This window comes from Portunus trituberculatus, chromosome 39 (assembly GCF_017591435.1).
Source record: "Portunus trituberculatus isolate SZX2019 chromosome 39, ASM1759143v1, whole genome shotgun sequence".
In the NCBI taxonomy this organism is placed as follows: Eukaryota; Metazoa; Arthropoda; class Malacostraca; order Decapoda; family Portunidae; genus Portunus; species Portunus trituberculatus.
The window spans coordinates 21,856,089-21,872,064 of record NC_059293.1 but is presented as its reverse complement, the minus strand read 5'-3'; the positions used below and the strand labels follow the sequence as shown (position 1 = coordinate 21,872,064).

The 15,976-nt window shown below is 44.7% G+C and overlaps 1 long non-coding RNA gene across 9 annotated transcripts in view; it reads right to left on the bottom strand.

Annotated features, from left to right (window-relative positions):
- The window catches only part of LOC123515379, a 183,102-nt gene that overhangs the window by 45,202 nt on the left and 121,924 nt on the right, over window positions 1-15,976 (bottom strand). For 6 of the 9 annotated variants that reach the window (XR_006677859.1, XR_006677853.1, XR_006677854.1 and 3 more), the window contains one exon: window positions 4,351-4,421. The exons of 2 other annotated variants lie outside the window; for them this stretch is intronic. This is a non-coding gene — a long non-coding RNA (uncharacterized LOC123515379). Of the gene's footprint in view, window positions 1-4,350; window positions 4,422-9,306; window positions 9,329-15,976 lie in introns of those variants that run through there. One more of the 9 variants, XR_006677860.1, reaches the window with a different exon arrangement.

The following is a 15,976-nucleotide window of genomic DNA, read 5'->3' as shown; positions in this document are numbered from 1 at the left end:
GAAAGATAAAAAAACACAAAGAACAATACAAAGAGGAAAAAGAGGAGGAAAAGAAGGAAAAGAGAGGAAAAACAGGAAAACTTAGAAGAAAAAAAGAAAAAATGAAAAATGAAATAAGAAATGAAAAGAAAGCAAGACAAACACAGAAAACAATGCAAATACAAGAGAAAAGAAGGAAAAAAAGAGGAAAAAAGAGAGAGAGAGAGAGGGGGGGGAAACAGCTTAGAGGAAGAAAAACAGGAAAAGGAAACAGAAAAAAGAAAATGAAATGAAAAAAAATAAATAAAAAACATAGAAAACAATGAAAACACAAAAGAAAAGAGGAAAAAAAGAGGAAAGAAAAGAGGAAAGAGAAAGGAGAAGAAAAGAGAGGAAAAGAAAAAAAAATGAAAAGAAATGCAAGATAGACAGAAAAAGAGGGAAAAAAAATGATAAGGAAGGCTAAAGAAAGATAAAGAAAGGTAAAAATATAAGAAAGACTAAGAAAATAAGGAAAGCTAAGAAAAATAAAGCTAAAAAAATAAAGGCTACAAAAATAAAGGCTAAAAAATAAAGGCTAAAAAATAAAGGCTGAAAAATAAAGGCTAAAAAAAATAAAGGCTAAAAAAAATAAAGGCTAAAAAATAAAGGCTAAAAAATAAAGGCTACAAAAATAAAGGCTAAAAATAAAGGCTAAAAAATAAAGGCTAAAAAAAAAAATAAAGGCAAAAAAATAAAGGCTAAAAAGAGAAGGAAGTTGAGGAAAAAAGAGCACAACTTGGAGGAAACTTGGCCACACAGGTGAGTTTGGCACGTTTGGCCTCCGAGTTCGTGTTTCCATGATGCAAATAACCCGTAAAACTAAAGCCAATTTTCAGGGTGGGGTTTAGAGAGAGAGAGAGAGAGAGAGAGAGAGAGAGAGAGAGAGAGAGAGAGAGAGAGAGAGAGAGAGAGAGAGAGAGAGTATAATGAAAATGGAACGAGACACAGTGAGAGAGATTTTACGGATTGAAAAGAGAAAAAAAGGTAAAAAAAAAGAAAGAAATGAGAAAAAATTGTGAAGAATGAAGAAGGAGGACAGAGAGAGAGAGAGAGAGAGAGAGAGAGAGAGAGAGAGAGAGAGAGAGAGAGAGAGAGAGAGAGAGAGTATATCTGGGTTGTATAGGGATGTAAAAAGAGTAGAGAAGGAAGAAAGAAAAGAAGGAAAGAAGGAAGGAAGGATGGAAGGAAGGAGGAAAAGAAAAGAAATAGAATAAAAACACTTGATAAACAACAAAAACAAACACCACCACAACCAACACCACCACCACACCCACACGCACGCCCAAACGCACCCAAACACCACCAGAACATAATTAAACACGCTCAAACGCACCCAGATATCCCCAATCACGCCCAAACACCCCTAATACATCCCAAACACGTTCAAACGCACCCATTTACCCCCAAAACATGCCTAAAACATTCCCAAGCGCACCAAAACACCTTTAAACACACCCATACATGCCGAAACCATGCCCAAACGCACGCAAACACACCCAAACACACCCCAAATACACCCCAAACACGTGCAAACACCCCAAAAACACCCTCAATACACCCAAAACACCCCCAAATACACCCATAAACACGCCCCAACACGCGCCAGCCACCAGCCACCATTACTCCAGGCATCAACACGCGAGAAAGACTCAAACATCAAAAGAAGCATTAATCATTGAATTTACTGCTACATTACAGCGTCAGAGGCACCACTACCTGCCCTCTCGCACCTCTAAACCCCTTCCACGCGCCATCGTTCTAGTCCTCCTCCCGCGTCCTCCTCTTTTGAGCGAAGGAAAGAGGGGAAAAGCGAAGGTCTGAGGGAGCGAGCAAGGCGTTCTGTGTCTGACAATAACAAAGTGAGAGAAGTTTAAGGTGTGGCCGAGCGGGTATAGCTGGACCGGGCAGAGAGAGAGAGAGAGAGAGAGAGAGAGAGAGAGAGAGAGAGAGAGAGAGAGTATAATGAAAATGGAACGAGGCAGTGAAAGAGAGATTTTACGGATTGAAAAGAGAAAAACGGTAAGAAAAAAAGAAAGAAATGAGAAAAAAATAGTGAAGAATGAAGAAGCCACGAGGACCCACACACACACACACAGAGAGAGAGAGAGAGAGAGAGAGAGAGAGAGAGAGAGAGAGAGAGAGAGTACTAGGATCGATGGTGGCTCAGAGGCTCAGAGAGAGAGTAGAGAGGAGAAAGATGCAGAGAGAGAGAGAGAGTGAGTGTGTGAGAGTGATCGATGGTGGCTCAGCGGCTCATCATTAATGTTGTAATGAGGAGAAACATGCAGGCAGTGTGTGTGTGTGTGTGTGTGTGTGTGTGTGTGTCATGCATGGGGCTGTAATGGCGAATAATTTCATAACAAGCACAATAATGACACGAGACAGCACAGGGTAGGGAAGGACATGACACGTGTTTCTCCCTCCCCATGCTTCCTTACCACCCATCCACACAGCCACCCACCCACTCACACACCCACCCTCCCTCCCAGCCAAACCTCTGCCACATACAGGCTTAATAAATTCTGCATATTCACTTGATTACCTTCATTTAGTTCTCAAATCGAAGATACGTTAACACACCACAACCAAGCCACTACCTAAGACATTTACAGCCACATCTGAAATCAAGCCTCTTCCATGTTTAAGCCTAGTAAATTCTGCATATTCCTTTATTTTCCTTCATTTAGTTGTCGAACCTCACAGGAGATGCACTAACACACCCACAACCTCACCATACACTCATGAAAGGATACAGAACTTCGTGACAGTACAGATGGAAACACTCAGAACCTCGTGACAACATAAATGGAAACACACAGAACCCTTTCGTGACAACACTAATGAAAACTAACAGAACCTCGTGACAATACAAATGGAAACACACAAAACACTATGACAATACAAATAATAACACAAAATTCTCCATGACATCTCGAAGGGTAGGTTAGGTTAGGTGAGGTGAGGTGAGGTTAGGTAAGGTAAGGTAAGGTAAGGTAAGGTAAGGTAAAAAGATAAGATAAGGTTAGGTTAGGTTAGGTTAAATTTCAGAATACGGGCTACATGTGAGGGCAAAGCTGAGGTCAGGCGGGGCACAGCTGATGGACGAGAGGGAGGATCTTGGCCGGCGGTCGTGACTTGGCCTCAGTTCAGACTCACGACGCGGCGCAGGGATCGTGGAGTTGGATTTGGAGTTGGCCCGTATTCCCAAGTGGTCCAGCGTCTTATCTCTCCACTCTCTCTGAACAGCGCTAGTCTCGTATAGGAGTTATTACTGGCGGTCTTCTCGAGTGTTTTCGTGGTTCTAGTGACGGCTTGGGAATTCTTTTTTGTAGCAGTCTCTTGTGGAAATTATCGGAGGTTTTAGGAGATAAGAACACACACACACACACACACACACACACACACACACACACACACACACACACACACACACACGAGGCCAAGCTCAGCCATCACTTCTAATTTCATCACCGCAGAACAAACACGATTCCCTCCAACGCCTAAACTCTCTCGGACACAAACTCTCTCCACACTGTTTACGAGAGAGAGAGAGAGAGAGAGAGAGAGAGAGAGAGAGAGAGAGAGAGAGAGAGAGAGAGAGAGAGAGAGAGAGAGAGAGAGAGAGAGAGAGAGAGAGAGAGAGAGAGAGAGAGAGAGACAGATTAATAACAATTTCACACAAGTAACAGAAGAAACACTAGAGAACACAGCTAATCATCTTTGTGGCCTTGGAAAATAGTCGTGGTGAGAGGCAAGTGTGCAGGTCCAGGCAGTAAGCAAGAGAGACTAGCGGACGGGTGGGAGAGCTTAGTAAGGCCCCGCTAGGCAGCCTCGTTCGTCTGTCTAATCTGGGAAGTTTCAGCGGAGGGCGAGGAGCAGCTTCGGGCAAGTGATGGGTTGGGTGTTGGAAGGGATGCGAGGCTCCAGGCAAGGCGAGGAGGGCGGGAAAGGGCGAGAAGAGGCGAGGGTGAGCGCTGGGGAAATTTCGTCTCTCTGGTGTGGTGTTTCTCAATCCAGCGCTCCGTGAGACTTGATTAAATAAAGAGTGTTAGGTACGCTGCGCTGCACTACTTGAGTTACGGAGGTGTGGCGGGTTTCTTTCATGTTTGCCGTGTGCGGTGATACACGATGATAGCTTCACGGAAAGACGGGGACGCAAAAAAAAAAAAAAAAAAAAAGAAAAGAAAAAAATACATACGAAATCAAGAGCAAAATATTGAAGGTAAAAATTAGCAGTGTTTAGTTAGTGGAGTTTGTTTTTTGTGAAGGTTTACTTGGTGGAAATGAAAGAAAAGAAAAAAAATAAAAGGGAGAGAATTATCTACTCACCATCCTACACATGAGCTTGAGTGTACGAGAATCCTAGTGAGATGTACGGTGTTCCCTTCTCTCGCACGTACCTGGAAAGAAGAGAAAAGAAGGTATAAAAACAAAACACAGGATTATAGAAGTGGAAAAAATAATAATCTAGTTTTGCATTCACACTTTTTAGATGACTCTCTATCTCTTCCCGTTATGATTAGTTTGTTTTCATATTTAGCAACAAAAAGACAAATGAAAAACAAAAAATGGATTATAAGTCGAAATGAGTCTAGTTGTTTTAGTTACTTTATATAACTCTCTCTCTCTCTCTCTCTCTCTCTCTCTCTCTCTCTCTCTCTCTCTCTCTCTCTCTCTCAAAACACACAAAACAAGATATAAATAAAGACGAAAGACAGTTTTTTAAGCCATACTCCTTAGATAACACCTACTCTCTCTCTCTCTCTCTTGTCTCCTCGCTTCATCTCATCTCATCTCTTTACCTCCTCTCCCTCTCCCTCCCTCTCTCTCTCTCCTGCTCACAAGTTTCCCTCCGCGGCACACTACCACCTCGGCGTGTCGTGTTCAATATTTGAGTCACTGTCAATATCCCTCGTAACAAGCGCTGTCAATATCTGCCGCCCGATATTCATAGATGCGTGGGGGATATTCAACCCTGAAGAGACCCAGTCCTGCCCTGCCCGCCCCGCTAACCCGCTCCTCCCTCGCTCGCCCCGCTCGCCTCACTTGCTATCCCTGCCCGGCTCCCTTGCGCTCTCTCTCTCTGTGTCCATCCCGCGCCGTCGGCCACAAAGGAACACAAACGAAGGGCAAACCAGTAGGGTGGAATTTAGTGGTTGATGTTCAGACTGTTTTTTGTGGGATTAATTTGTGGGTTTTATTAATTTTATTTAGTTATTTTTAAGGGGAATCTAAATGATGAGAGGTGGTGTTATTATTATTGTTATTATTTTCATTATTATTATTATTATTATTATTATTATTATTATTATTATTATTGTTATCATTGTCAGTAGCACCACCACCACAACCATCACCAAACCGAACACTATTTTTCATTTTTTTTCACTATTTTATCCTATTTTTTTTCTTTTTCTAATGGGGTTTAGGCAGTAACACAAACTACTCTCATTTGCAGAAGCTAATTACCCCATGTTGAAAGAAAGAGAGAGAGAGAGAGAGAGAGAGAGAGAGAGAGAGAGAGAGAGAGAGAGAGAGAGAGAAAAAGGGAGAGAATTAGGAAAGAGGAATTTAATGGTGGGAATTAGTGTCAGGTGAGCCATTAGGTAGATGGAATTAGTGTTTCATGAGAAGCGAACATTTCATTTTAATAATATTGTTGTTGTAATAATATTTTCGTGTTCATCCTTCATTTTATATACAGAGGAGGGGAGGGAGGAGGGGGGAGAGGGGAGGAGGGGGGTGGTTTGCTTGGTTTGTTTGTGTGTGTGTGTGTGTGTGTGTGTGTGTGTGTGTGTGTGTGTGTGTGCGCGCGCGTATGCATGAAAATGGTCTCACACTCTCACATGTCTAACACACACACACACACACACACACACACACACACACACACCTTTTAACACAACATATTCTGACAGCTTCGGGCATTCGGATCCTCTTATCTCTCTCTCTCTCTCTCTCTCTCTCTCTCTCTCTCTCTCTCTCTCTCTCTTTCCATGTTTATTAAAAATTCTCACGTTTTCAAATTATTCATGTCTTTTAAGGAGAGAGAGAGAGAGAGAGAGAGAGAGAGAGAGAGAGAGAGAGAGAGAGAGAGAGAGAGAGAGAGAGAGAGAGAGAGAGAATATCACACCCCCACTCCTCCTCCTTTACCTCCTCATCCTTTTCTGCTATCCTCAATTCCCTCACACATCTCCTCTTCCTCTTCTTACTCATCCTCTTTCCTTCTCAATCCCTTCCCCATGCCTGCTCTTCCTCTTCCTCCTCCTCTTTCACTACCCGCGTTCTCATTTCCTATTCCTACGCGTCTTCCTCCTCTTCTTCCTCGCAGCACGCCCCAATTTCTCGCTGTTTTGTCCGATAACAGGGCTTGGTTTGCTCTAAAGTTCATCCACCATAAAGTGCTTTTAACGTCACGACCCAAATATAAATGTTCTCTCTATTCTGCTCCATCAGCGCTCGGTATTGTTTCGCTGCCGCCTCGCTCGCTAAGTGCTTCGCTGCTTCACTAACAGGGGGGTGGGGCAGCGACTCCAGCTCTCGGTTCAGTCCCTTCGTCATTTGGTATTGGTAGTGGTAGCGGTGGTGGTGGTAGGTAGGTGGGTGGTGTTACTATTGCCACCACTACCATTACTACTACTACTACTACCATCACCTCCTCCTCCTCCTCCTGCCTGTTATTCACCTATCAAGTATAATTAAAAGTTGTCCTCATTAGTGCAGCGCATTTCAGGTGGCAGGTGTTCTGACGTGTAATTCCATTATTAAACCTTCTGCTCATGTCTCGCCACCTCCCTCCATCCTCGCCTTCGCTTTGTGTGTGTGTGTGTGTGTGTGTGTGTGTGTGTGTGTGTGTGTGTTATCTTTCTCTCCTATTCTTCTCCCGAGTCATTCCTTCTTTTAGTTAATCTTTCCTCTCTCTCTCTCTCTCTCTCTCTCTCTCTCTCTCTCTCTCTCTCGTTTCTCCTGTATTAATTTCTCTTTCACTTATCTTCCTCATTTTTACGCTGAACTTAAAGATGACTACGTGAACAACAATGAGAGAGAGAGAGAGAGAGAGAGAGAGAGAGAGAGAGAGAGAGAGAGAGAGAGAGAAACACTTAGCCAGCCTTCCTAAGTGTTCGTATTCGTGCACAAGAGGTTAATTTTTTTCTTTTCTTTTAACCCTTTTTCTTTTTCTTTTTCTTTCGTTTGTGTGTGTGTGTGTGTGTGTGTGTGTGTGTGTGTGTGTGTGTGTGTGTGTCTGTAAGTAAGTAAGTAAGAGCGTGTATTGCGCTGATGGCCCTGGACACACACACACACACACACACACACACATACAGGACAATCTTTCTAAGTAATTTTCTAAAACAGACTCTCTCTCTCTCTCTCTCTCTCTCTCTCTCTCTCTCTCTCTCTCCTACCATCACCTCCCCTCTACTTTACTTACCCGATCCACTCCTCCACCATCCCCGGCACCACCATCCACTACCCACTACCCATCAGCCACCAGCCACCAGCCCCTCCCCTTGCATGACTCCACACCATCAGAGCAGCGCCAGGAGACGACCAGCGAGGGCCATTACCGGAGTGCTCATTATCAGACCAGTTAGTGTTACCGTCCCCTCTGCGCCACACAGTCGTCGGGCTGACAACAACAGGTCGGGCCGTGTCAGAGCCTCGGCACGCAACGTTTATAGAGCCAGACTGAGTGAAACTATAGGTTAGCGGTGTTCGGAGGTTACGTGTGGGTAAGTCAATAGGTAGTTTTAAGTTTCTCAGGTTAATTTTGGGTGTATAAGCTGCTTCTATATTGTGTTGTCTCTTTCTTTTCCTTCATTTTCTTCGTTGTGTGTGTATGAGAGGTGTATAGATTTTCACGTGTGGGTAAGTTAGCAAGTCGTTGAAGTTTCTCAGGTCTACAAACTATTTCTATTTTGTTTACGAGTAGTGTGTTGCGTTGTGTCCTGTAATTTTTCATTCTAGATTCACGAAATAGGTAAAAAATGTTAGGTATGGATAAAATAATAGGTAGTTTAAGCTTCTCTTTTTATTTCTTGGTCTAAAAGTTACTCCTATATTATTTACGAGTAGTGTATTGCGTTCTGCCCTGTAATCTTTCATTCTGCTGTATAAAAGATGTATAAATGTTAGCTATGGGTAAGTTAAGGGATAGTTTAAGCTTGTCATTTTATTTCTTGGTATGTAAACTACTCCCATATTGTTTACGAGTAGAGTATTGCGTTCTATCCTGTAATTTTTCATTCTGGCTGTATAAAAGATGTATAAATGATAGGTAAGGGTAAGCCAAGGAATAGTTTCAGCTTCTCTTGTTACTTCTTGGTCTAAAAGCTACTCCCACATTGTTTACGAGTCGCGTGTTGTCCTTTTCCTGTAATTTTCCATTCTGGCTTTATAAGATGTATAAATATTAGGTAAGTCTAAGGTAAAGAATAGTTTCAGTAAGTCAGATGCTTCATTCGTCTATAAACTGCTCCTATATCGTTTACGAGTAGTGTGTTCTGTTTTTGCTTGCAGTTTTCAGTTGTATAATTATAAGCAAGGGATGTAGGAGATTGAGTCAAGGTGAAAAAGGTAAGCTAAGGGGATTCTCCAGGCTTCCTTTAGATCTGTACGCTGTTTATCTGTCATTTTCGTGTGTTTCTTGTCCTCTCGTCTTCAGCTTAGAACGTGTAGAGGCATGTAGCGAAGTGAAATGCAAGTTAGCTGGTAAACTCTAGAATTCCTTGCCTGCTTCTGTATTTCCAACTTCCTGTGACTTAACTTCATTTAAAAGGGAGGTTTCAGGACATTTATCCATTGTTTTTAGATGACTCTCTCGGACCTGTAAGGAGACTGGCAGCTTAGTGGGTCCCTTTTATTTTGTTTTATGTTCTCTTTGGCCAGCTTTCCCCTCTTACATGAAAAAAAAAGCAAATGGGTACTTCAATTTTCCTGCCTCTCTAAGTTTGCATGTGTATTCTATGCTTCTCACTAGTATATCCTCTTTTAGTGCCCAGTCTTCATCTATGGGAGTAAAGAGAAGGGATTTAGCGAGGTTAGGTTAGGTTAGGTTAGGGAACTTTCAATCAACAAAGCTCCCTGTATCCTTATTCTCTTTTGTCTCCGGTCTTTACACCTCCCGCCAGCCTGTCCACCTGTCTCGTTCTTTCCTCCCCCGGCCTATTACTTACTCCCTCTCCCTCTCTCCTTTCTCTCCCTTCTCTCCCCGCAGTCCCTCACCAAGAAGAATGACCAGATATACCATCACCAAGGAGATGCCAATAGTACTGCTAGTTTACCCACATTTTTCTCCGCCTCAGCGCTGCGGCACCGGGAAGGAAATGGAAAGGCTTGTAAGTAAAATGAGTGTGTGTGTGTGTGTGTGTGTGTGTGTGTGTGTGTGTGTGTGTGTGTGTGTGTGTGTGTGTGTGTGTGTGTCGTGGCACTACATTAATTTCCCGACTTAATGGGATTCGTGAAGAATGAATAGATTTACACGACAGCACAGACACACACACACACACACACACACACACACACACACACACACACACACACACACACGAGTCAGGCTGCAAATATATACACAAATAAATATCTATTACTCATTCTATATCTAAACATTTATTACCAGCTCACACACACACACACACACACACACACACACACACACACACACACACACAGGTCAGTTAGAGTCATCCTTTATTTATTATTCTTGACGTAACTGAATGCAAAACTGAGACGATGTAAAAAAAAAATTGACGGACGGAGAAGAAAAAGGGGAAGGATATTCGGTTCGTTTAGTCTTGAGGTGCAAAATACAACCCGCGTCAGACAGAGGTTGCTATCGAGAGTGTTATTGTTATGCTGCGCTGATGCCCCCCTAACCACTATCATCATAACATCCGCCTCCTCTGCGCCTGCTTCTTCTACCTTCTAATCCTCCTTCTCCTCCTCCTCCTACTACTACTACTACTGTTATCATTCTCTCACCTCTCCTTATTCCTCATCCTTCTACCTGTTACTCCTATTTCTCTTTATCCACCTTTCTTTCCTCCTACCACTAATACACCCACGAAAAACAGCTCCATTATCCTACTAACCCATACACAGCCATTACCACCAGCACCACCACTACCACCACTAAACCTAGAGAAGATCCACCAACACACCAAGACACACCCTCCTCACCCACACAGCCACACAGAAACACTTCCTTTTAACATAACACAACGCAGCTAATCCGGTTACTGCTAATCTATGTAGGAGAAGTGATTTAGTCTCCCCTTCCACCCGCCAGCACGTTTTCTAATTTACATACAACGCTTTAAGTAACGAAGGAGAGGCGCTGCTGGCTGGACCAATGGGATCTCGCCTGCCAGTCTGTATTCCAGGAGAGCCAGGAAGGGACTGTGAACGAGGGATAGAAATGGACTGAGAGAGATAAACAGGGTAAACAGGGCGCCGGTGAGGAAGATAAAGACAAAGTGGGGAAGAAGAGATAGAAACTGGAATAAGAGGTAGAAATGGAAGGAAGGAAGGTGGGAATAGGTTTAAGAAGAGGACGAGAGATAGAAATGGACTGAGAGAGATAAACAAGACGCTGGTGATGAAGATAAAGACAAAGATAGAAACAAGAGGAAGAGATAGAAATGGGAAGGAAGGAAGGAAGGTGGGAATAGATTTAAGAAGAGTTGAAAGAGTGAGGAAGAGAGATAGAAATTAACTGAGAGATGGAAAGAGAGAGAGAGAGAGAGACAGAAAAAAAACAAGGAAAGAGTTAAAAAGAGAGAAAAAACGAGAAACAGGGTAAGAAAAGACAGAACAAAGTAAAAAAAAAAAATACAGCAAAATAATAAAAAAAAACTAACTAAGAGAAACTGAAACAAAAATAGAAGAAACAGAACAAAAAACGAAAAATAAAGATAGAATAAAGAGAAAACAAAATAGAAACAAGAAAATCGATAACAAAAGAAGAAAAAGACAAGAATTGGACGTGGAAAAGACGACCATAAGACGTTTTTCCATCAATGTGTAGGTGGCGGAAGAGGAAATTGAGAGAGAGAGAGAGAGAGAGAGAGAGAGAGAGAGAGAGAGAGAGAGAGAGAGAGAGAGGAAGGCCATAGAAAAGGAATACAATAGCAACATCACAAATGAAATAGAAATGTCAAGTCATGATGAACAAGAGAGAGAGAGAGAGAGAGAGAGAGAGAGAGAGAGAGAGAGAGAGAGAGAGAGAGAGAGAGAGAGAGAGAGAGAGGTAAGTCCCCGCAGACAGTGATGAATTGCGTGTAGATATCTTGAGGTGTACAAAGTTTTCAAATTACACGAAACTTTCCAAAACATTAAAGGAAAAACAAGAATAATATAAGAATTTCACGGAGATGAGAGAGAGAGAGAGAGAGAGAGAGAGAGAGAGAGAGAGAGAGAGAGAGAGAGAGAGAGAGAGAGAGAGAGAGAGAGAGAGAGACAGAGAGAGTGAGGGAAAGGTTTGTAACTTTCTAGAAGGAGGAAGAGAAAGAAGAAAAGGAGGAGGAGGAGGAGGAGGAGGAGGAGGAGGAGGAGGAGGAGGAGGGAAGTCGTTCGGTCGGAGGAAGGTGGGAGTGTAAGATTGATAGCTGCAGTCTCTTTAAAAAGGAGAAATTTAGGAAAAGTCTTTGGGTAGGGAAGCGAAGGCGTGACTTGAAGCAGTTTTAGCACAGTGATTTACGATGCCACACTGGACTGGACAGGAGACACACACACAAACACACACACACACAAACACACACACACACACACTTCATTACTACCACCTCCAGGCAGAGTTCAGGGACAGGTAAGAACGCTGGCCAGGGCTAAGAGAGAGAGGGCTGGGGATCTGAAGGCAGGGTATAGGGAAGCGGGGCAGAGCTGAGAGAGAGAGAGAGAGAGAGAGAGAGCTGGATGTTTGAAGGCTCGGCGACAAACACTAAGGGAAAAGCAAATGAATGTCCCTGCGAAAGATAAACATTGGCGACTTCCACTCCACACCTCCACAGTTCTGGTGCTGCAAGGCTCGCTAACTCCACCTTGTCCTCACACACACACACACACACACACACACACACACACACACACACACACACACACACACACACACACACACACACACACACACAGGTAGATATATAGATAGATAAATAGGAAGGTCGATATTTAATTGGCCACAACACACACTACACAAATTTATTACGTAACTAGCATAGTCCAACAACAACACACACACACACACACACACACACACACACACACACACACACACACACACACACTACAACACATCTGTACATATCAAACTACACTGCGAGAAAGAAAAAGAAGAAATAAAGCCTCGTTACCTCACCACAACAGACACTTAACGAGTCAATACAAACAGTGACCAATCATAAACACAACACACAGGGCCGAGATAAGCGCCGAGCAATAGTCCTCGCCCAGGGAAGCCACGACACCGACCCTACCACCACCAACACCACCACCAACACCACTACAACCACCACCACCACTACTACCACCACCACTACTGACGGAGACTTAGAAATTATACCGGTTACTAGTCACTCACACTTGTTACACACACACACACCCTCTCTCTCTCTCTCTCTCTCTCTCTCTCTCTCTCTCTCTCTCTCTCTCTCGTTTTCTTCTATTTTCTGTTCCAATTTTCTTTTTTCACTTTCTTGTTATCAAACCTTATCTTATTCATTTTATTTCTTACTTCTTCCTTTGCTTATTTGTTATTCCTCTCTCTCTCTCTCTCTCTCTCTCTCTCTCTCTCTCTCTCTCTCTCTCTCTCTCTCTCTCTCTCTCTGCCTACCTACTGCGTTCGAGCGTGCAGGTTGAGAGCACATCACATCGTAGCGCCTCACAAATTGGAGGAAGAGGAGCGTCATTCCCTAGAAATTCACGAGGAGCATTTATCTTAGCTAACACGGCCCCGATGGCAGCCGCAGTGGGCGATGGGCGGCCAGATGAGCTCCGCCGCTATTGACAAGAAAGATCACGTGCTCAAATACTGAAGGCTGATTGGTAAAGGGGGCTACGTAGTGTCTGGGTGTGTAGGAGTGTGGAGGAGTGTGTCGATCTGCCTCGCATTGCCTAGACCAGTTCAAATCTTGTCTGGAGTTTAATGAATAGTGCGATGGAATGAAGGTATTTGAGAAGGTTGTGGTGTGGTGTTGTTTTTCTTACATTTTTGTGTGTTTTGGGCAATGTTATGGGTGAGTTTAACTTGAGTGAAAGCAGGTTTTGTTTCTCGTTTAGTTTGGTAAGGTTAATCATCTTTAATTGACATAGGTTAGGTTAATTTCATTTGTTTAACTTTCCGTATTTATTCTGGTTACTATTTAGCGATTTTACACAGCCTCAGAAATCTGTTTGGGAGATTAAGATAGTAAAGACTCTGGCCATTAATCTTGCGACCTCCATAGACCCTCCCTAATGCAAATCAAATCGTCTAATCACACCCAAAAATCATGGTAAATATGTCTCAGTATTGAAGGAGTTAATATCATTTGTCTCTCTTCACAGTCTATACCTCTTTGCTCTCCCCCGGCCTGACTCCCTCGTCTCCCCACTCACACAGTTAATGGGTGAGGACGTATGGGCGTGTAAGGGCGTGCACCATAAACCTCTGCCCACGCCACTGCCTTGATGACACGCGCCACGCCCCTCGCCTCGGCCACGCGGCATGGAGTGAGGGCGTGGCGGCGAGTATGTTGCTTTGGGGCGGCAGTTGATGAGGTCCCTGCATGATGTGAGGGACGCCCACCGCTCCGCCACGGCAATCCCTCATCCTCCGCCTGTGTCCGCCTCTCACCCTCCCTCCCATCTCTCCCTATCACCGACCGTCTCCCCTATTCCCTCCTCTCTCTCCCAGTCCCAGCCAGGCAGCTCAGGGCCCGCCGCGGAGTCCAGGTCAGCCAGCCTCGCCCACACGATCCCTCCAATAAAACCCGCCTGTTTATTGCCGCCACGCCGTGTTGGTGTGCGTGGCTCGGCGTGTTACGGTGATCCAAGTGTAATATCCAGCCCGACGCTGCTGCCTCACTGCGGCCACGACTGCTTATGAAAGGTTGTGCTATTACTACTGCTGCTCCTCTACTGACACACACACACACACACACGCACACACACACGTGGGCGAGACGACACGAACAAGGCCCCAACACGCACCCTGCTGCTGCTGCTGCTGCTGCTGCTGCTGCAACTCGTTCGGAGCTAAATTATTTACAATTTTTTCCCCGCCTCGTAGCAGCACTGGTGTATAATGAGTCAATTCATCAAGCACTCTGCCTGTTTACTCTATTGATTGCATTCAATAAATCTTGTCTTTACTGCCTGCAATAAAGCTCACACCGGCGGCCAGACGCGCCAACTGACACTCGCACTCCGCACCAAATTAATGACGCCATTTTAGCGTTGCCGGGTCCTTGGCGCGCCGCAGCGAGCCCTGCTAATGACCGGCGCGGGGCCACCGGGGGCTGCGGGGGGCGGGGCGGGGCGCGGAGCCTCGCCGTCACGGCCTGCCATCCCGCCATCCCGCCCCTGGCCTCCCCGCACGCACACACACACACACACACACACACACACACACACCTGGGCTGAACGATGTACCCTCCATTAGTACACGCTGTCAGATGGCGGGACGCGCGAGGAAGAGGCAGAGGACACGACACACGACACACAGTGAGGGAAGGAAGGGGCGCACTCTGCCTTCACTTTGAATTAACACTATCAGGGGGAAGAAGAAAAGAAGAATAGGAAGCTATGTATGTATTCACCTATCTATCAATGAAGCAACCCATCCACCCATCAAAACACACCCACCCCGCACCCATCACGTACACCCCATGACGCAAAGGCTACGAGGGGCGCTGTGTGTGTGTTTGTGTGTGAGTGTGTGTGCCTGACGCGCTAACCGACAGGAAGCAAGGGCGGCGCAGGGCTGGACGAAGAGCGGGGAGTGTGACGAAGTGTTTGTACAGGTGCAGCAGTGTGGGGGCGCGGCGGCTCTAGGCACACAGATGGAGGGAGGGAACAGGGGGGAGGGAAGGAGATGGAGGGGGAAAGATGGATAGGGAAGGAGGGAAGGAGGGAGAGGGAGGAAGTGGGGGAGGGAAGGAAGGAGGAAAGGAGGGAGGGAAGAAGGGAGGAGATGGAGGAAAAAGGGAGGTAGGAAGGTTAAAGGGGGAGGAAAGGGAGGAAGGGGGAAGGAAGAAGGAAGGGAAGAAAAGGAGAGATGGAAGAATTGAGTGGATAAACCAGAGAGAGAGAGAGAGAGAGAGAGAGAGAGAGAGAGAGAGAGAGAGAGAGAGAGAGAGAGACTTCACCACGACAGTAGGGATAATATAAATGAAGCAAGATAATTGAAAAATCAAATAAATAAGAAGCGAAGAAGAATAGGAGGAGGAGGAGGAGGAGGAGGAGGAGGAGGAGTAAAAGGAAGAGGAAGAGGAACAAAGAGGACAATAAGAGACAATTATATCGGATGGTGCAATAAATGGTTCCCTCTTGGCACTGGCAGAGGAGGAGGAGGAGGAGGAGGAGGAGGAGGAGGAGGAGGAGGAGGAGGAGGAAGAAGAGGAGAATGAAGCTCAATAGATTAATAGAAGACTAAGAAAGAAGGAAGGAAAGAAGGAAAAGAAAGAAGAAAAAGAAAAAAGAAAAAAGAAAGAGAAGAAGAAGAAGAAAAAGAAGAACAAGAAGAACAAGAACAAAAAGAAAGAGAAATAAAAAAGTACACTCCAATTTGAAAAGAAAAAAAGAATAAAAAAGACAAGAAAAGAAGAAAATAACCCCCAAAATATAGAGTAAAGATCAGAAATTGACGCTATATTGCTAAAATGATCCCGCCTCCCTTCATTCCGGGAAATTATATTCATATCGGACACCACACGAACTCTGCTGGTGGTGGTGGTGGTGGTGGTGGTCGTGGTCGTGGTGGTGG